Source organism: Cebidichthys violaceus, unplaced genomic scaffold (genome assembly GCF_023349555.1).
Source record: "Cebidichthys violaceus isolate CVI_PGR_0920_01 unplaced genomic scaffold, fCebVio1.0.p SCAF_14, whole genome shotgun sequence".
NCBI lineage: Eukaryota > Metazoa > Chordata > Actinopteri > Perciformes > Stichaeidae > Cebidichthys > Cebidichthys violaceus.
The window spans coordinates 8,947,736-8,970,249 of record NW_027176307.1 but is presented as its reverse complement, the minus strand read 5'-3'; the positions used below and the strand labels follow the sequence as shown (position 1 = coordinate 8,970,249).

Below are 22,514 nucleotides of genomic sequence, written 5' to 3'. Positions count from 1 at the left end.
CTGCCCTCCTCATTACCAAAGGTCATGCTGCTGGAGCACAATGCTGACCTCTCATGCCAGAGGTTACTTAGTGGAGAGAAACCATTTCTCCCTGGATTGACGCTCCTGAGTCGCAGACTACCTGGACTTCCTTGAGACTCTTCTTGAATTCTTGATGGTAAACGTAGTCTCGTGAAGAATTAAATGCCCCAGTGCAAGCTTTATTGACCGCCAGAGCTGATCTCTCCTGCTGCAGTACCGGTTGTGCCTATATGGATCAGAATACGATTTCACAACATCTGACAAATAAACTAAATTAATTTGCTTAATGTCAAGAAGGAAATATTCTTACACCTAAACTGAAAAATATGCAGGCTCTGCGCGCTGTTAGCTTTCTGTTGGCATCGGAGGACAAGTCGGCATTTGCCCTCGGGTCCTCACCGGCTATATCCTCCCCCAGTGAGCCCAGCTTGGAGCCGCTTGTCTTTGGCTGAATATCCCAGTGAGCCATAACACTGTCAAAAAAAAAATCCTCACCCATAACACTCATATTTTTGGACAAGCGACGACGACAAGGACGTTTTTAAGCAACATTGCGCCCCACATGCTGCTACCAAAGCTGAGAGGAGCACTCTGTAGATCTTTATCATTCCAAGTGCGTCACTGCTAACAGAAGAACAACAGTTATTGTAGCTGCGCCTGGAGACACAGAGAACAGCCGGCATTTTCACACTATATACCCAACTCGGATAGAGATACGGTTGTTCCATTGTGAAGGTTTTCTTCTACTACTATCCCATTTCCAGGTTCAGTGTTTGGCGTGTGGACCAGGCTGGGCTGAATGCCTATAGATGGCATTGCTCTTTAAGATCACAACGAGCTCATTAGCTCTGGCCCGCTGTTGCGTTCACTCAACCCAGACCCAAGACGTGATCGGGTGGAGAGTCAAAAAGAGGGTGGGAGAGGAGGGAGGGGTGTGAGGGAACCGATACGTTTCCTCGGATAAGGCAAAGACTAATAATGACTTCCTGTGTTTAGCCTGGAAAACTAAACGGAGAGGCGCCATCGCGCACGACGCTGCGAACACGAGAGCTAGCAGAGAGCGCTGCAGTGCCTTCGATGCGATGTAATAAGGTTGCGTACAGTAGACATGACGGGGTTGGGTGTATGTTTGTGTGTGTGTGTGTGTGTGTGTGTGTGTGTGTGGGGGGGGGGGTTACAACATTTGGATCTTGTAGTGCACGTCTTTGGAGATTCTGACTGTCTCTCAATTGAGCAACGACTCATCCGCGCTGCTCCCTCCCTCGTTTGCTTTCTCCTCCATCCCTAACCCCTCTCCGTCAGGACCATGTGAAAACTCCAGACCTCAGACAAAAGTGCCAACAGTTGAACATGAACTTGGAATAAGCAAAAAAACACAGCAGCCCTTAACAAGGGACCATGCTGAAATGTGATTGAATGCGTCAGCAGGTCGTAAAAAGCCCCCCCCCTAGATCAATGTAATTATCAAAGCTTTACGTGGAGGACCTTCCGGAGTGAGGAGGAGGAGGGTGGTGCTGCCAGCATTACGTGCTCTACCAACAGAACCCCCTTTTAACCCAACGAGCGGAGAACAAGCGAGGTCTTCCAGCTGCCTTCCATCAGTGGACGACGGGAAAGAAAGACAGGGCGAAAGGAATGGGGGGGTTCTGTAACACCTGCAGCGGGGTGCCAGCAAACATTCCTCGGTCCTCCGGCCCCTCGGTGATGCACTCTATAAATCCTTCTGATTAGCTACAGTAGCACGCTTAAGTGCCACTTACATCAAACCCCCAGAGGGGAAAGTTGCTGCGACCCAAAAAGCTTTGGAAATGTGTTGTAGACCCGAGTGATTATCCCCAAAACAAGGCTAGCTGTGTTTGTTGGGAGGAAGGGCGATGATGGCAGTGTAGTGAGCCTGACAGCAGGTTCGCAATTATACGCCATTGTTTGAAGAATTCACGAGAATCGGGAGAAATACCTCCCCCCGTTATTAAGCTATTAGGTTGACTTGGACTAATAGTAAGTCCATTATGCTGTAGCATTCTGGGAAGACTTCACACCAAAACAAGACACAGATGTGCATGTAGGAGCTACGCCAATGTTTTCATACAGTGAATGTGAAAAACGCATAGTTGTGCGGCGTCTGTTTTTGCTCCAAAATCTAAATATGTGGCGATGCATTTATCATGTTTTCAAAGCTTCTCGAAGAAGGGGGGGGGGGGGGGGGGGGGGGGGTATGCTGGGAATCGGACTCAAAGCGTAGCGCACTGATGCGCAACACGCCAGGGAGAAGCAAAAAATAAAATCACATTAACATTAACCTGAAAGCCTGGTTAGTGGATAAATGAGCATGTGGAGGACCCCAGAGAATTAGGTCCACCAAGTGAAGCAGCAGGCCCGGCTGCCTGTAAAGCTGGCGTGCTCACGGTAACAGAAGGGATGGCACGGCTCTGGTCCGACCTGCCAGAGGACTGTTGACAGCTGACGCAGACCAGACCCAAGTGCACTCTCTGACTCCTAAAGAGAGCAGTGTTTCTACATACAGTCAGTCAGTGGGGCTACACTCCAACAGCAGAAACACTTTCACACTTTAAAGAATCCGTTACAGTAATTCTTATCCTTTTTCCTGTGGTTTCATAGGTGATAGACTTCATGAGACATTTCACTCTCATAAGTGTTTATGTCAATATATCATTGATTGTTCCTAAACTCCCAAATATTAAATCTGCATCATCCTCAAATATCAAGTATTGATTGGGCTACGACATATGTATGGTACGAGGGCTGTACATAACTAAAAACTGCACTGTCAACATTACTGAATAGCGTGTCCTTTTATCTATTGATGCACATATCCTTTTTTAATAAATGTTCATAATCTGTGGCGAGTGTAGTTTTTATAAGCGCATCTACCAAGCTTATTGTCACTTTCAATATCAGCAGAAGTAGAACGATTCATAAAGAACATTTCACACATCCTGTATGATATGTTAATGTGGACCCTTTACACACACACACACACACACACACACACACACACACACACACACACACACACACACACACACACACACAGATAATGAAAGCTATTTAATGATCCAAACATGTTGTGTCCGTTGGTTCCATGCGTTAACCTAAGCACGCACTAAAATACAAATAGTTTGTTTCCAGTAAAAGCCTCCGGTTTGTTTAGAATAAGTGATCTCTGGTTAATGAGGTGGAAAAATGTTGCCATGAAAAAACGAAAATAAAATCTGTGTTGATAGCGTACATCATCAAGATCAAGTCACACATCTAGTTTAGCTTCCTGCCATTAATACAAGTCTGAATGTAATCATCAGTGGCATCAGAGCTCCATCAGTGAGCAGGAAACACTGGTTCCCTCTCTGTGCTTCTTGATGGGACAGGTGTGCGCTCTGTTTACTCAGTCAAACAGCTGAGAACATGTCATGTTGTCTCTTAGGGCACATGGCTGCTGGAGACATGACATTCTGATGCAGAGAGAAAGTGATAAACTAATAGAGGACTTGTACTGGTATCATGAATGTGATTATATAAACACTAATCGTGTATAATGTACATTACATTACATTACAGTCATTTAGCAGACGCTTTTATCCAAAGCGACTTACAATAAGTGCATCAACATTGGGAATCAAAAGAACTACTAGTCACCAGAAGTCATAAGTACATTTCCTTTTCCAAACAAGCATCTAAGAGCATGAAGCAGAGTATAACTCAGAGCCAAAGTACAGTGCAGAAACAAGAAAAACAGTTAGTGCTATAAGTAATACGAATACAATAAGTGCAACAAGCTAGTATGAAAACAATAAGTGCTAAGTGGAAGGCTCAGGGTAGCACTTCCTGAAGAGCTGGGTTTTCAGCCTGCGCCGAAAGATGGGCAGCGACTCCGCTGTCCTGACGTCAGTGGGAAGTTCATTCCACCACTGTGGGGCCAGGACAGAAAACAGCCGTGACCGGGTCGATCGGCCGCCAGGACCTCTGAGCGACGGGGCAGCCAATCGCCCCGAGGCAGCAGAGCGAAGTGGTCGGGCGGGGGTGTAAGGCTTGACCATGGCCTGGAGATACGAAGGAGCTGTTCCTTTTCACTGCCCTGTAGGCTAGCACCAGAGTCTTAAACTGGATGCGAGCTCTTACAGGTAGCCAGTGTAGACAACGGAGAAAGGAAGTTGTGTGGGAGAACTTGGGGCGATTGAACACCAGGCGAGCTGCGGCTTTCTGGACAAGCTCCAGAGGTCTGATGGCCGACGCCGGGGCTCCGGCGAGTAGAGAGTTGCAGCAGTCCAGGCGGGAGATGACAAGAGCCTGGATGAGAACCTGCGCCGTCTCGTCAGTCAGGAAGGGACGAATCCTCCTGATGTTGTAGAGCAGGTATCTGCAGGAGAGTGTAACGGATGAAATGTTTGCCGAGAATGACAGTTGGTCATCCAGGGTCACACCCAGGTTCCTCGCAGTCCGAGATGGCGTCACCACGGTATCATCAATGGTGATGGACAGGTCCCGGTGCGGGCAACCCTTCCCCGGGAGGAACAGTAGCTCAGTTGTATCAACATTAATTGTATACTTCGAACTAATGAAGCAACTGAGAATAATGATATGATGATATATTATATAATTAGGCTTTGGCTAGGACAATGAAAGACAAAGGTTTAAAATAGAGCCCATTCCAGTAGCTAATAAATTGATAAACTGAGCGACTGAAAATTAATCCGAAGCTATTGTGATCATCTATTCATCATTAGTTAATATTTCTTTTTGGCAGAAATGGCAAACATTCACTGGTTTTCCTCCAAAATGTGTTGTTTTCTTTCAGAATAGAACTGGTTGATTAATCGGTGATGAAAATAATCCGCAGTTGCGCCCCTACTTCAAAATAAGATATGGAAGGAAAAGAAAGTGCAGGAATGGAAACTACAATAAAAGAAAAGAAAAACTACTTCTACAACGTGCCTCTACCCAGCACAGTGAAGCAGTGCGGACCACAGAGACCATATAGAGGGAGTAGCATTAGTAAATGTACCCGAACAGAGAGCCACAGAGAGCCCTCCGTCCACCAGCAATCCAAAACTAAATGAGCATTTATGAAACACTGTACTAAAAACAGAGGGCTTTGAAGTACTGGTCCTATTCATTCATCCACCCCCCCCCCCCCCCCCCCCCCCCAAAATGCTGCCAAGGAAATGCAAGCCAAATGTTGCTGTAGTTCAGTCATGTTGACATGGACGGCTGTGCATTTGTGTGTGTGTGCAATGCATATGTGTGTGTGTGCCATATGGGATTGTTTGCATGCAGATGTGTCCATATAACTTTTATCAAACTGGCATGCAGAGTAGTGAACATGGCTTTTGTCCATTTTAATCCACGGGGAAGAAAGGAAACTCGCTGGCAGACACAGACAAAAGATCTGGTTCTTCAAGAGGAGGCAAAAAAAACAAAACAGACATGGTTACAACACAGTTAAATCACTAAACCACCACAAATCTGCAAAAACAATCTGCAAAACACAACGGCTGCAGTACTTTTCCTGAGGAGAGGAAGAAGGACGAGGCTCACGACAGGGCGAGAGAAGACAAAAAGATAAGAAGGTGGACAAGAGGACCACGAGACAGGGAGGGAGGGGGGGGACGGACAGTTCAACAGTTAGCCTTCTAGCATGGTTTACAGGTGGGCTCAAGCTACGCAAAAGTCTCCATCAAGTGACACGAAAAGGAAGGGATGAGGCCTCCTCCGTCGCTCCATCCCTACCTGTCCATCCACCTCTGTTAGTGAGCCAAACAACGGGCCCTCCAGGGTCAGCGGCTTGGGCCGAGGCCAACATTTCTCCCTCTCCCTCCCTTACTCCCTCCCTCCCCACCCTTACGAACCCTCTCTGGTTTGTGTCAGTCTAATGAACAGTCTCTTAACTGTTCTGCGGCAAGAAAGCAGATGGAACCCTGGGACGATTTACAGCGCACACACACACACACACACACAGAGAGAGAGAAAGAGCGAGCAAGCAAGCGAGCGAGAGAGAATGAAGGAGGGGAGAGGGCAGTTAAGTTGAAGAGGGGAGTACGGAATGCATCCTCGCAATGTTCCTCCTCTGACCAGCGAGCCCAAAATATAACTTACATTTGCACATTTTTCTGATTTATTTCTTATTGAATTAAGGTTTCAGACTCCTGGACGCCTTTCAGGAGAATATAGCAGAAGAAGAAAAGAAAACAGAGTGAGCCAGAGATAGATAGATAGAAGAGTGAGAGGAAGGACTGTATCTGTGTGATCTGGCCTCAATGCAGCAGCTGATACTAATATAAATATTCATGTACAAGTACCTCATAACTGTTATTAGTACTCATCATTTTCTTGAATATTTTCATGTCATGATACATTTTATGTATTTCTACTCCACTACATTGGCATATGAAGGTTTTCAATTCAGTTTTACAATACAAATATATCTGCTGATAAAATTAGATGCATCATTATAGATAAAACTATGATGTACAAAATGGAGATTAAAATGGACATTACAATCTGACTTGCTGATGCATCATTAATAATACCATAACACTTTGAACAATACTTTGAGTGCAGTTTGTATGGAGTCATAGGAGTGACAAAAAAATACATCGGAAATAAATAAATAAATGTGAAAATATAATAAGAAACATATAAATGAATACATAGATATACAATAATATATATATATATATATATATTATCTGTATTTATAAATAAATACAGACAAAAAATTGTAAAGATAAATGAAACACTAATTGTTCTTTCATACCTGGTTATTTGTCTTTATATTTACATTTGTATCTATTCTTTTATTTTTTCCACTCTATTTTATTATTCTTATTTCTCAAAATATTTCCACATTTTGTGTTTACTTTCTTCCTTTATCTATTTTCTCATTCTTTGACAGATTTATTCATTTTTCATAGCACTCCTATGACTCCACATACCTTTGACTCATAATGGAGTATTTCTATAGTACAGTATTACCTTTGACTCATAATGGAGTATTTCTATACTACAGTATTACCTTTAACTCATAATGGAGTATTTCTATACTACAGTATTACCTTTGACTCATAATGGAGTATTTCTATACTGCAGTATTACCTTTGACTCATAATGGAGTATTTCTATACTGTAGTATTACCTTTGACTCATAATGGAGTATTTATATACTGCAGTATTACCTTTGACTCATAATGGAGTATTTCTATACTGTAGTATTACCTTTGACTCATAATGGAGTATTTATATACTACAGTATTACCTTTGACTCATAATGGAGTATTTATATACTACAGTATTACCTTTGACTCATAATGGAGTATTTATATACTGCAGTATTACCTTTGACTCATAGTGGAGTATTTCTAAAATACAGTATTACCTTTGACTCATAATGGAGTATTTCTAAATTACAGTATTACCTTTGACTCATAATGGAGTATTTCTATAGTACAGTATTACCTTTGACTCATAGTGGAGTATTTCTAAAATACAGTATTACCTTTGACTCATAATGGAGTATTTCTAAATTACAGTATTACCTTTGACTCATAATGGAGTATTTCTATAGTACAGTATTACCTTTGACTCATAATGGAGTATTTCTAAAATACAGTATTACCTTTGACTCATAATGGAGTATTTCTATAGTACAGTATTGCAACTTAAAGTCAGAATACTTCTTCCACCATAGGAGCAGCATGTTGCAGTGCTCTCTCATATATAATCATGAATACATTTTTCTGTCACAACAGAGAAGAAGATCCTCTTCAGGAGTTTTACATTTAATGTATCGCTTTCCTTCCTGCTTGTTTTTCGGGAATGCTCGCTGTAGTAACTCTGTTTCACATTATGTTGAATTGTGTGTTACCTCAAGGTTTACACTGAAGAGTCAGCCATAAAGAATACAATAACTCTATACGTTTCGCTTCTAAAAAGATCTTTAGGAACCCCTTTCAGTTGGGCCACCTCTGAAAACCATTGTTCCTGGAGAAGCATGAGGTAAAGCTACGTTTTATGGCAAACCACTTGCTGAATGTACCAATGTTCTGGCACCTCTGAAAGAAGGCAGGGGAGGAAAACTTTTCTTTTGCTCTGTAGGGGATTGGATAAGCCAGTTCTCCATCTGTGATCATTAAGGTCCAGTTTTCCATCACGCTGCCTCTCAGCTCGGTTGCAGGGCACTTCCTCAGGTATTATGGGTCTCTACAGTGTCTCTAAAATGGAACTAATGGACTCAGAGCAAAGGGTTCAGCCTAATAATGCAGACATTGTGTGAGGAGATTGAGTAACGACAAAAGTTTCATAGAGAAGGTCAGTCAAGATGGGACTTTTTCGGGAACAAAGAGACTTTCACCAGAATAAAAGATGTACAAATATCAGTTCTGCAGTGTTCCAAACACAATGTCATTCTGCCTCCAGGCCCAACCAACGGAGAGGGCACAGGGGACTGTCTGATCTGGAACATTCCTCAGTTTCAAACATTTCTTTCCTTCAGCATTTGCCAGTATGGGTGGTAACACAGGTTCATTCAGATTAGTCATGCACACTTCTTCTTTCCTTCACCTGTAACACTTTAATATCTTGGTGACCTGCCAACTGCATCTACTAAGCAGGCCGACTGGCGCAGCTAGGGACCCGTCAGTCAGGATTAGGCGGTGTGGTGATATTTGGTGTAAAGTATTAGAGGAATTCAGACTTGTCCTGTCCATCAGCCTGAAGAAGGTCAATGGTGCACGGCGTGAACGCGTGTTCTGCGCCATTTCTTGTGACATTACCAAGCTAGATTCCCCCCCTCACAAGACAACATGATGACTAATTTCATGTGTTGTATAGTATAAGTATTAAAGGTAAGATTTGACATTTTTTCTTTTTCAAATATACTGTACATCATAGACAGTATATAAGTGGGCGTGGCTGTCATGACGTCACCCATTGGTTGGAGCCTTGAGTTTAGAGTTTTGGTTGTCCCCATCTTGGTTTTTTGCGACCAGTGAATGGAAGTGACCATGTTTATACTGAGGAAGAGTGATGTAGAGACACTGTATATGGCTCTGATAGCAGCTTGTCAATCACAGTAGCCCCGCCCTAAAGCATATCCTGCTTTATGGTCTGTTTGACTCTAAATGGACCATAACTTACTAAATGAACATCATGCTGTATTGAAGAAGACTTGAAACTAGAGATTTAGACCATAAACTCATGTTTACAATGTTTACTGAGGTAATAACTCATAGACTTCTATACAACCAGAGGAGTCGCCCCCTGATGGACACTAGAGAGAATGCAAGTTTATGACACTTCTGCATCGGAACCGGAAAGTGCTGGCTACATGTGTATGGTAGCGGTTGTCATTCGACACCAAACTGTCAGTGATGGAAATAGTTGGGATTGTGGCGGAAACATCCGACACAGATGTCAGGGGCTGAATCATTAATCGCTCCTGTGCTTTGTGGGTAGCAGATATCACAGCACCAGAGCGAAACCTTACAGAAATATATTTCATCTTTGTAGTCTGGTTACCACATTTTGCGAAGGATGTCGTATGTTGCACAGATTGTAAAGCCCTCAGAGGATTTGAGATTTTGGGCTATATAAAATAAATTACATTTTCATTTTTGTAACGGATCAATTCAGTACAAGCCACCAGAGTGCAATGAAAACTGTATTAAAAACAAAAAAACTAATGATTTGTTTGGTCACAAATAATGCCACTACCTACCACACACACTGATACTGTGTTGGGGAAAGCTTTCAGCCACAAAAATGATTAGAAATCAGTCCCCGTGTCATGTGACTTTGCTTGGCGTGCACAGGATGGTCCATCTCCTCCAGAACTGTCTCAAGCAGAAGCAGAGCATTTCCTATCGAGTCATTTCTTACTTAGCTAGCGTTGTCAGTACAGCCCAAAAGCAAGCCGTACCCTCTGCGTATTGCTGAGCCAGCTGGCAGTATCCATATTAGTCCATCAATGTAATAATAGTGAGAGTGACAGGACATGAATCCAACTGTATTAGCCTCAGTAGACTTGATTCTCAATGCAACAAGTAAAAACATGTCCTCACTTCTTCTTGGTTCAGAGTTCAGAGAAGCCTGAGTGAATACTCCGTCGCCTATTTTGCTTTTTTGTTTTCCTCCTTTCTTGGCACATTCTGAGCTGTGCCAACTGGCCGAGAACACGGCTCTCAAGGTTATTGGTTTGCTTGTTGACTCCACTTTGTCCGTTTTCCATGTGTTGTAAAACCGTATAAAATCCATCAGGAAATGAGTTCCGTCACCAACAAAATGTAAAGAGACAACAAACAGTAACAGGATCTGTGTAAATGGTTTGTGAAACATTTTTAACTCGATTGTTTTTGTTGGATGAAAAAGGATGAACTATGTTAAGTCTGCTGGAAATCAAGAGGCTAGTTGTTGAGAGCTCCTGAGACTGAGCGAGTTACATATTCCATATGTCCACCATTACTCAACATTGGCTCACGCCGGGCCCTATGGGGGCGAGCCCTTTGCAGCCAGCCAACACTAATGGGCTGACAGAGAGGAAGACGTCAGAGCACCAACATACAGATGCTTTCCATGATGCTGTTGATATGGTAACCCTCTGCATCAATCTTTGGTTTTTGCTAATCCAAGGTGAAGGTGACGCCCAGGAGAACTACAATCTGCCAACTCATTAACTATCCACCCCTTTTAATCAGACTGTCAGTGCCCGACATGGGTGACAGTGACATCACATCAATCAAGCTGAGATGGTTGGTGGAGGAAGTGGAAAACACAACGCCCTCAGTAAAGTAGATTGGGTGGCTGGTCTGAGTGATTGAATAGCGTTCCCCTCTGTCTTACAGTGTCACATCATGATGTAGAGCACACTAACATCAAAGAACCAAAAGCTGACTGTTGCGTTGCCTCGTGTCGCCTGTGACTTGGCCAAAAAGTTGCACCAGAACCCACCGCAAAGACTACAGACAGCGGTCAACTGGTGCGTACAATCTGCACAGTGTGCGAGACACTTCAGACCCCCTGAAAGCCTCAATTGTAAAATGTCGGTGGGGTCTCTAAAATCATCAGACAATTATTCATCACTTGCAATCGTCACTGAAATGTATTTTAGAAGCTAACCACTGCCCAGCAAGTTCACATTGTTCAAGCTGCAAAACAGTTATTCACAAATATGAATAGCAAATTTGACGATTTTCCACGGTAAATGACACAGCCAGACAAAGCCTCAACATGTTGCATTGTTACTGATAATGTATGATAAAAGGTTATAACTATAACCTCCCTGTTTCATTGTGCATCCCAGCTGCAGAGAGCGCCAACAGCCCAATAAATAGCCAAAGTGTCTGTGCACTGTGTGCCGTTTGCTCTCTGAGCCTGGATCACTTAATTAGCACCCAAAGAGTAACAGTGCAGGGTGCGATATTCACCAAACTCCGTACCTCGTGATGGCAACACCGGCCCCCTATGTTGCCTCAACAAGCCGTCCATTTATCAAAACCTCTAGGTCCGTTTTTGCATACAGGCCTCAGTGAGGAAGAGTGAGGTTGATCCAGGGGTAACTGAGCCCCTGACCGGGAGCCATATGAGCCAAATATGATTCGACAAGGCCCAGAGCTCCAGGGTCAGGCCGCAGCAAGGAACATGTGTCCCTCGAAGGGAAGGCCTTGTTGCTCCCTCAGCTGGTCCAAATTCCCCAGTTTGTGCAACAAATCCTAATGAGGCTGCTCTCTGTTGGGGGGAACCGGGGCCCTGTCTGCCGGGATTTGTCTGAAGAGCTAAACGACCGAGAAAAGACTCAGTGAAGCGACCCACTCGCTTACACCCTCGCTCTCTCGTCTAGCACACACAAACATAGACTGGTGCGGTGAGGGAAGACAAGCGGTGCTCTGCAGGCCGAAGCACAACAAAGGAATTAACAAGTGTCCACTCAGAAAATCAAGGCATAAGTTATTAACCAGAAAATACAGGCTGATATGCAAGTGGTAGCCCATGACAAATTATGTATGTGGTTAAGCTACCGGCAGTAGGTTAGGAAACCGTAAGTTCACAAAAAAGGTGGGGTAGTCCACAACGTAAGCCTGCGGTTTAAGATTTATGTGCAGTTGAAATAACTGGAATGCTACTGCTGCAACAACAAGCAGCATTGCGATGTAGAAAAAAAAAGTGCAAGGATCATTAAAAAAAATAATAACCAGACAGGGTTGTTGAATAATAGATTTTCTGACAAGAAATTGGACGGAAATGTCAAAACCAAATATGGAAGTTTCCATCTGTGGTTTATATTCCTACATGGGTGTCTGTGGCTGAGTGGAGAGCAGGGCCGCCTTTCAATCAGAGGGTCGGCGGTTCGATCCCCAGCTCCAGCTAGTCTCATGTCAATGTGTCCTTGAGCAAGACACTTAACCTTGCTCCCGTAGCTGCGCCTACGGTGTGTAGATAGATACTGAATTGTAAGTCGCTTTGGATAAAAGCGTCTGCTAAATGACTGTAATGTAATGTACAAACTCAATAGCAATAGAACGTACCGAGAGGAGACGACAGGGCGGAAAAAGGGGTCGATGTTCAAAGGCATGCCCATGTTTCTGATGCGTCTTTGGGGTCAGTCCACCTGAACCACATTAATTCAGGTTCCTTTTCCTCAGGAAAAACTGAAGGTAATGCTTTGTAGCAAAGCTCAGTTTAAAAGTCAGATTGCCATATATCACAGTGATACACTCTGACAACTGACCACAGTCCACTTTTTTTTCTCCAAATGGAGGGTTAGAATAAAATAGTGACACTAATACGCAACACCTGTTCCTTGTCGGCATCCGTCAGTATATCAAATACACAAACAATGACAGCTGTGGTGCAGGCAGTGATATGGTAAGGCTCTGGGCCCGCCTGATGCAAAACACAGAGACGGGGGGGCCCTCTCCAGGTCAAATGGCTGAAAGCAAAAGTGTAGTGGCCAGAGCCTATAATATTTCACATATGCTTTTTGAGGAGCGCCAGGCTCTATCAGCGTCTTTAATCTAAAGCCCGGGAACCAAAAGGAAAAGGGCCTACAACGCTGCCTGCTTTCAGTTACGAGGTCCGTAAAAAAGACCCTTAGATAGGAGTTGACGTTATGGATGGCATGCCGTGATAGGACCCATGCCTCCGTCTGCCGAGGCTCAAATTTGCATGGTGGGATCATCCACATGCCAGAGACACACCCGAGACTTAAGTCTAGCTACAATCAAATAAGGGGTGTAATCAAGGATTTGTTAGAAGGATCTGGCTGGTTTTTGATTGTATACCTCTTCATACCTGGGTGGCATTGCAAATACTTTGTCGATGAGATCATCAGTACTGAATTGACAAAAATCTCTGGAGGGACAGGAAGAAGCACTATTCAAACAAGACAAGAGTCTGCAGCCATGCTAGCAGCTCTGTGAGGCTGCACTACAACCATGCCAGCAACTCTGTGAGGATGTACTACAGCCATGCTAGCAGCTAGGATGCACTACAACCACGCTAGCAGCTCTGTGAGGCTGCACTACAGCCACGCTAGCAGCTCTGTGAGGATGTACTACAGCCATGCTAGCAGCTAGGATGCACTACAACCATGCTAGCAGCTCTGTGAGGATGTACTACAGCCATGCTAGCAGCTAGGATGCACTACAACCATGCTAGCAGCTCTGTGAGGCTGTACTATAGCCACGCTAGCAGCTCAGTGAGGATGCACTTCAACCATGCTAGCAGCTCAGTGAGGCTGCACTACAGCCACGCTAGCACCTTACTGAGGCTGTGCTAAATTTTGTACCACAACTTTGCTTTTGACCACAACTTTGACCTGCTGGTGTCCCTAGAGGAACAGGCATGGGATCACAATCATATTTGGATATCTTCCATCTGGGAATCCTTGATATCAGTATAATATAACAAATAGTTGACAAGGCATTGCAATAAAAGCCAAAAATGTCAACTTGATGGGTGGCGGTAGAAGAAAAGGTGAGAATCAATAAAGTCAGTAGGATTCATCCTCTAGGGGACATAAATGTTAGTCATTTTATGTCAACCCATCCCGTAGTTCTTCCAATATTTCAATCTGGACCAAAGAGGCAGACCAACAGACCACCAGCTTACTATCCCTGGAGGCTATTCGGTTAGTTTGAATGGGTAAAGGACAAATGGAAAAGTGGAGGACTTGAGTGTCAGAGTGAAATCATTGTTAGAGGATATCAAATTAAAAAGGATGTATGGAGCCTGCGTGCTGGGTTTCCTCTGAATATCACCTTATGCATGTGCGAGTACGTGTGTAATGGAGGAAGTTGGAAGATAAATCCAGCATCAACAGTCAAAACAACTTAAAAAAAAGTCATCTGGTAAGTCAGAAAAAAAAAAAATCTATTTCCAGTTTACAGACAATGTGAAATCATATTTTTTCTCTTAGTCGTTCTTTTATTTGTCCTCTCCACCTCCATGGTTACTTTGATTAAACGCAACATGCAAAGGCACACTCTAATCCCCTTGCTTTCGTATTTACTGCTTTTGGCATCTCCACCTGAACGCTGCTTGTTTGTCCTTCATTTAAGAACTGGAGGATTTAATTCAAAACAGGACAAGCTGAATTGGAATTGCAATACCATAACATTTTGAGTTATGATATCTAGCTTCTCCTGAAATTAAACTTCAGTTTAGTGGTCATTAAGCTGCATGTATTGTATCATAACTTAAAACATTTACAGGTTGCATGTTTCTCTTAAGGGAAGTGTTTTCCTTTTAAGTTAGGTGAGCTTCTAAGAGACAGTAGAGATAAAAAAAAACTAAGCTTACAGAGACTAAACATTGGACTTACATTCACCACCTGCCCTGAAAAACTAATTTAAATAAACAACAGCTTTTCATATTAACTTTAAAGGTGTCATTGTTGTGTTCACAACTTGTTTCCGCTGCCCCTGTGTGGTCAAAACCTTATTGCAGGTTTAAATATGGGCTTAAACAGCCAAGAGCCTGTCTCCGAAGGTCTTTCTCACAGACTACTTAGACTGTCCTCCCACGAAAAGACAGAAAATTTGACATTTGAATCCCGGGTTGGGTTTCATCCCCACTGAAAGCTAAATATTTATCACACACTGATCTAAATCCATGTCCCTGACAGACCAGATAGGGGGGGTCTTTGTCTCCTCAGAGCGTGGACAACATCTCTCTCTCTCTCTCTCAGAAATCTTCTGTGGATCTGGCCAGCCGCCTGTCACCACCAGAAGACACAAATCCACACTGTGAGGCAGGATGAGGTCTCTACAAGAGACGGAGATTAGGCGCGCTGGTGCCACGGGGTCCACGAGAGCCGACGGCGTCGCCATCCCTCGGCTCAACATCAAAGAACGCAGTGCAACAGTTTGAATTATGGACGACAAGTGTGCAGTCCCGTCTCCAGTGGCAGGCAACCGACTCCCGGTCCAATTAACCCCCGTGCCGCCCCGAGGAGGAGAAGAAAGAAAAAAAGCAGGGCATACGGCTCGTAGTGAGGCAGGATGAGTTACAATACCAACAACTGCACAGCAGCAGCAGAGGTCACCGGAGTCCGCGGGGGATTTGGGTTCTCCAGTTTGAGACCTTGTATAGTGATGGTTACGGGAAATCAAGCAGGTTAAGCTTTTCAGACCAGTCCACCAACAATTACCTCTTTTTCCAGCGCTTGACTGTCGGTGCATTACCTCACTGAACTTTATTACCGTTGCTCTGGAATATTTCCCTCCACTTAATGTCAGGGGTTACCATCGGCAAAGAGGTTACTGCACATTATCAGCAGATGGACAAAAGACACACAGGATTCATTCTGAGGAGATGGAGATGAATGCAAAAGAAAACACTGACAACAGATGCAGAAAATAAGCATTTTGTTCACGTTCACTGGCAGAATCCAAAGGCAGAAAGACAGCTTAAAAGGATGTAATCTACTTTTTCGCTGAATGGCACAAAGACAGCACAAAGATTGATTTAGAAACAGAGAGGGCGGCTAACAGAGGGACTACGCTGTGGAAGAAGTTGCCCAGATGGAGATGGGCCAAAAACCGAGATGGCAAGCAGCTGTTAGGAGCCAGCTGTCCGGGGCCAGTTGTTCATAAGGGCCGAGAGGCCAGGATGGAGGGATTCAGAGACATGTCGGAAAGGGGTGTGTGGGGTTGGGTGGAGGGGTGTATAGATATAACAAGCAGACAGGGACAGTGAGGGGGAGGGAAAAGAGTTCAAAGTAAATGAATGTGTGGCATTTAGGAGTATTATCTCAGTAATATACCATGGTAGACCGGTGCCCGTCTGTTCTAGCTACACTTCTTCTTTACTGTGGTCACAGTATGGAAACAGAACTGGGCAATAATATGATAATCTAAAGTCTTTCAATGGAATCGTGTTGTGATGAAATCATACATCGATATTCACTATTGTGTCATCTAAATTGATAATAAAAAGCACGTAGTAACTCAAATTGATCAGAAAAGCAGATTATTTAGCACTAAAGGTTCTTAATTAAATTTGAACATACTCTGTACTTTTCACTTGTTAAGCATTCAATTCACACAAGAGTGGTTGTTTCATATAGACAGCTTATGTGGGCATCCTGATATCATTTAAGAATCTACATAAAACTGCAGTCACATGACATTTTGCCTCTACCCTCTAGATTAGAAAGACTGTGTTGATGAAGGCAATGAGGAGTCCACACACTTTTTTTCTATACATCAAAAATGAAATCTCAGCCGACGTCCTCCTGCTTAGTGTGGACTACTGGGCTGATGTTTGGAGTTAGTAAGCACAAGACTTCCCTCTAGTGGCCGTTTTCTGAATCGTACATGGAACTACAAGAGGACCCCAAAGAGAGGAAGGCTTCAGGGAGGAGGGCGCAGATGCATGAGATGATGGGAATATATATATATATATATATATATATATATATATATATATATATATATATATATATATATATATATATATATATTCAGCAGCACAATTGAACTATATTTATTAAAGTATACACACACTGACAAATGCATACAGCATTTTGCTAATGTTTGCTATCCTAACACTGAATTAGTGACGTGTAATTGCGTGTGTGTGTGTGTGTGTGTGTGTGTGTGTGTGGGTTTGACAGATGTTGAGTGAACAGGTACTCACTGTGAGCTGATTGGCTGAGCTCTGTGTTCGAGTTTCCTTGTTCCTGACCTCACCTCCGACAAACTGTGATAAGAGAAAAAGCATCAATACGTCACTTCAAAAACACAGAGCAACGTTTACATAAAACACAGAAACTGACTTTTACCACATTTGGTTGTTTTTTTTCCATCAGTCTAGAAAACACACAAAACATTTCACAATAAAACATTTTGGATAGGCCTGTATGAAATCAAGTCACTTGCACTGATGAAATGTGTCTGGTTATAATAAAATAAGCCTTTCATTTCCTAATAATTTAAATTAGTTTTTGGGTGGATAACTAGTATAGATGACTATCACAAAGTAAAAGGATAACATTTTAGAATTGTTGATGGTTCACACTGACTTCAGGGCGGTCAAAATTATTTTTCAGGACGCTCGTGAAAAATAAAAAGCTATAACAAAACAATAACAATCTGTATCGGCAGATATGGCTCAATCATATCGGCGGCAAAAATAATCTGTGCATCTCTAAAAGTTAGATTTGCTCGTCTTTTATTCCTGCCGATCCGATCCGTGACTCAAAAGCGTGATGCAGTTCGAACCCCATGTTACGATGCCGATGAAGAAATCCTAAAACAAAAGTGTCCACCTCTCTTTGTGAGCTGCTGGATTGTGACTGTCACTATATAGGTACGCGTCCACTTGTCTCTATAGAGCCGATTAAAAGCAAACATTATGATGTGGGTTGACTGAGACTACACACAAAGACTCTCTAGCAGCCTTGGAATACCTTAATGTTGTTCACCGGATCTAATGGAAACTTAGAAATAGGGTGGCACCGATACCAATACCGATATCTATTAAATTCAATCTAATGTGTTTATACTATGTACATTATATACTTTTTTTTTTTTTTACAAGGTTACTGGTGTGATTCATTACTTTAATAATAAGTAATTTAATACATTTATAACTGTGTATGTATTTGTTACATTTTGTTTTACGTTAACACATGAAAATAACAGTTAAACACTGATATCAGGTTGGCACTCGGTATGCCCAGGTATCTGTACTAGGCCTGGGAAAGGTCTTTAAAACAAACACAGAAACATATAAATAAATGACTGGTGTCTGGCATGTGACAAGAGAAAAGAAATAATGGTATGAGAACAAGAAAAGTTGAATTTCTGAACAAAAAAAACCTGATTTATGTAGACTTTAGGTGTTGGACGAAAGAATGTGAAGGCAGCTATGTTCTGTGTTCAGAGACGGAGAGGTTTAATTTAGAAAGTACAAATACAATCACACACTGACTGGACTTCACATCGAACACAAGCAGAGAGCACAGGAATGGTTCAACAGTAGCTTCGACATGTCCGACTGGAGAATGCCCTGATTTATTTTTCCACAACATGCTGTTTCAGAGCATGTTTCAGCAAACTGACCACTCGTCTACATGTTTAAAAGCACTTTGCGTTGACGTTGAATGCTCCACTTTTTATTCGTAGCAGCTAAAACTGGCCACGCGCTCTCATCCGGACTGAATTGTAAGTGTCGCTTCTGAGTTGTGAGCGCTACTCGAGGCTGTGACCTGTTCTCGTGTCACTCCAGGTGACATTATCATTACAGCTTCGGCCTTTAACGTATTATGTCAAATCACTGTAGACCCTATCACCCGAGCTAGCGTCAACCTTTAACAACCGTTACCAAAGCTCCGCTACGTGAACTAAAAACAACATTCAGGCGCCGTTTCCTCTTCAACGAGGGCTCCACACTCTGGACGTTAAGCTTCGTGTTAACGAGCCATAACAATACACCGCGGCCGTTTGCGCTCACCCGCAGTCTGTATGCGCTCATACCGAGCTAGCTAGCTTAAGTTCGCGTTAGCCGACTGACGCCGCTAGCCGCTGCCAGCTAACCTCGCTGACCAAAACAGCTGGCTGAACAACAGTGGTTTCTCTGTGGGTTCGTTTAAGAGCCGAGCCGCATACTCACACAGGCACCCGCAGGGTACGAGAGCAGAACACGCGCCGAGCGGAACCAGGCGATAACAAAAAGTTTTCTTGGTCCCCCACTTGAGTTTTTTTCTTTTGCCGGATGCTGATGAATCCACTATCCAAGCATCAAACCATGTTGGGTGGGCAGCTGCGCACTGAGTTCTTGTTTGCACACGAAAGCCATTTGGAGGGTTTCTGGGAAAATGTAGGGAACTTCGAAGGGCACTAGGCGGAAACCATGTGCCCTAGCTTCTTACGTCCTAAAAGTCTATGTCGTCTCCTTTTATATTCTTCTAGTAGTTGTTTACTAATTGTATTGTCAGCATAACCTTCTCGTATTCTTCTTATTTTAAGGGGTCTGTATAAATCAGTAAAAATAAGAACAAACGGTTATGTGAAAATACAGCGCACATCAGTCATAACAAATTCATTAAACACTCTAAATGTAACTTTGTTTGCAAGTTGTAGGTATTTTCCAATTGTTTTTGATTAAATAAATATATCTAGAAATATATATTTTTAAAAATGGAATAGATAGAAGCCAAGAATAACTTAAAAAGTATATAAATGGCAACAGTACGACTCTCGGAAATGACAAGCCATTGAGATGGTTGTTGTTTTCCTCTGCTGTTAAAAGTGCATTACATGACATCAGTGCATCAGGCTCAACTCATAAATACCTCTCACTGCCTGCTCCCTGCTTTGGCTTAAAACATAATTAGATTTGCTCCAACAACTGATGGCTTGTTCAGACCGTGTTCCACGGCAGAATGATTGCATTATCATAGAGATCATCGTCTTGGATGCTAATAGTTTTACTGAAGTAATAAAAGAGAGTAGGATGTTTGAAAGTATTTAATAAAGGGAATTGTAATGCCCAATGAAAAAAAGATAAGTAAGAATGATACAATAAGAACATGACCACCTTCATAAAGCATTCGTACATGTGATACACATGAGCACATGTAAAAAGTCCAGCTAAACTGATGTTTTTAGTTCTTCAGACAAAAATAAATTACTTTATATACCCACTAGCAGGACTCAGATAACTGGAAATTATGGTAGTTATTGTTCAGTTAGAATTTTATATTAGATGAGATATTATGCTCCAACAAGAAAACATAGTAATAATATAGTATTATCGTACTACAGTGGTGTTTCTCTGAATAAAGAATAAAAAGCACAAAGTGATCATTTGTGCACGCAACTGAAATTGTTGATTTTATTAAGTGTTCTCTGGACTGTCTAAGAGCAATTCTGAACAATTTTTTGATCAACAGTTAGTTTTTCTTATCATACTATATCTAGTCTTTGGGCACATATAGGAATACTGTTTTTTTGCAATATACTATAAAAACGTATATGCCCAAAGACTAAATATGATAAGAAAATGGCTGTATGTCAGAAACTGCAAGAAACACAATCAAGTTGTCTATGAACTCATTACAAGTTGAATACCAAATATATGCACACCAATGCCATGTCAAAAAATAGTTCTTAAAGAAAACATTTCATAAACACAATGTTAGCATTTTCTCAAGTTTCTAAAAATATTGAAGCGGTCTGTTAGACACTTGCCCAAAGATGTCCGCACCAGACTTACAGACTTTAGACCAATCAGAACAAATGTTATGGCTTGTTTTCCTTCTCACACTGAAGATAGTGTTTGTGCACCGATTCAGCTGTTAAACATAAAAGGTAACCTGATTGTGTATCTATCGGATCAGTCCTTCACAGAGACTAACTTCACCAAACACACAATGTCAAGTACAAACCAGCTCTTCTGTTCTTTAAGAATTATTTTTGGACAATAGTTGTCACATGGGGGCAGTGTGACTACAACTCTGTGAACGGCACAGATTCTGCATAGCAGCACTCATTTACAAAATGTGTGTTGCTCCGTGGAAGCTACAGTGTGTCTCATACAGCCGTCTGTGAATATGGCATCACGAGCACCTTTTATGATGAGTCCATTATGCATTATTCATGACTGTTAGGACATCTGCTCTCACAGCAGCACTATTCATCAGTCTCTTGTGCAGTACAAATGTTTCACACCTCCACTGAGGTGGACGAGGTCGAACCGTCTTGTTCAAAAGCACATCGACTGTTCAAGGAGAGCGGAGCACTTAGCATTCGCTCTGCCCTGCTCGGGGTTTCCACAGCGTGACCTCTGGATCAGACTGTGCATTAGACGATTAGCACGGTTCTACCTGACACCGAGCGAGTCCTTCTCCCTCTTACCTCTGACCATCACTACCAAAGCAAGCATCGATGTGAGCCCCTTCTGTGGTTAAGGTGAACAGGGTCAACGTTTTCACTGATAGATGGTTAACTACCTCAATTATGACAATTATGTTTTTGTATCACTAGTTTTCTGATGTTATGTTTAAATATGCAAATGCGGCATTATCGTATTACATGTGTGCTAATTTGCTGAATTTCCAGCACAGAAATCTGAACACTGAATAAAGCCTGGTTCAAAATTCTTTTGTCATTTTGTTGACATATTTTTAATATCTCTTTGTGTCACTCCATAAATTAGAAAATGCTTCCTAAATAGTCATGTTTTCAGTAATAACATGTTGTATAAGTCAGGCTATGACTAATATACGAGTAAACTCCTCTGTAAAAACCTTCAGAATATAAAGAGGAATAAAACGGGAAGGTTTGGTGTGTGTAAGTACTGAAGTGGAGATTTCTAACTTTTAAAGATATGTTTTGTTAAATGATATACATTTTGAACTGATATGACTGATATGAGGAGTATAACTGCACCAGCTGAGCAGGCTGACATGAAGCAGAAATAGCACAGCAAAAATATTAATGGTTAACTTAAACGGGCTGAGTTTTTTCAGTCGAAATGTCTAATTGATGCGCATGCAAAGTTGGCCACCTGGATCCATTTCCCCCTCCAGAGCTGCTTTAATTTCTCCTCTCATTGCTGACCGTCTTCCTCCTGAACCAGCTGAGCAAACAGATCGGCCCCATCTGAAACATATTAAGCACTAAAAATATGTAAATAGGTCTCTATACGTTTGCAAGTTTTGTAACTTAGCCCCGTCATGTAAATAAAACTCTGCTTTTGGAGATGATGCTATGATTGCTCTTTTTTTCTGTTTCTTACATTCACAATCAGTACATAATTCATCATAGGATGTCTCCATATATTGCGTTTTCAGATGTTCTCCTAGTCCTGATCCTCGGGTTGGTTACTGCAATGGTTTTCAAAGTGGGGTCCTAGGGGGCCCCTAGAAAAAGGGGAATCATATGTTATTACTATAATTCCATGCATAAGTAACATAATGACAGAATGTATGACTATGTTGATCTTTGGGTTCATACACATGGGGGACAGTGGTCTAG

The 22,514-nt window shown here is 42.4% G+C and overlaps 1 protein-coding gene across 1 annotated transcript in view; it reads right to left on the bottom strand.

The window, feature by feature from the left end:
* disp1 (dispatched homolog 1 (Drosophila)) overlaps positions 1–19,280 on the bottom strand; it is an 85,669-nt gene extending 66,389 nt beyond the window's left edge. The window contains exons 1-2 of the mRNA XM_068708715.1: positions 19,147–19,280; positions 17,170–17,232 (exon numbers count right to left, since the gene is read on the bottom strand). The gene's annotated coding sequence lies outside the window, so the exon portion shown is untranslated. The remainder of the gene's footprint in view (positions 1–17,169; positions 17,233–19,146) is intronic.
* Positions 19,281–22,514: the final 3,234 nt, after the last annotated feature.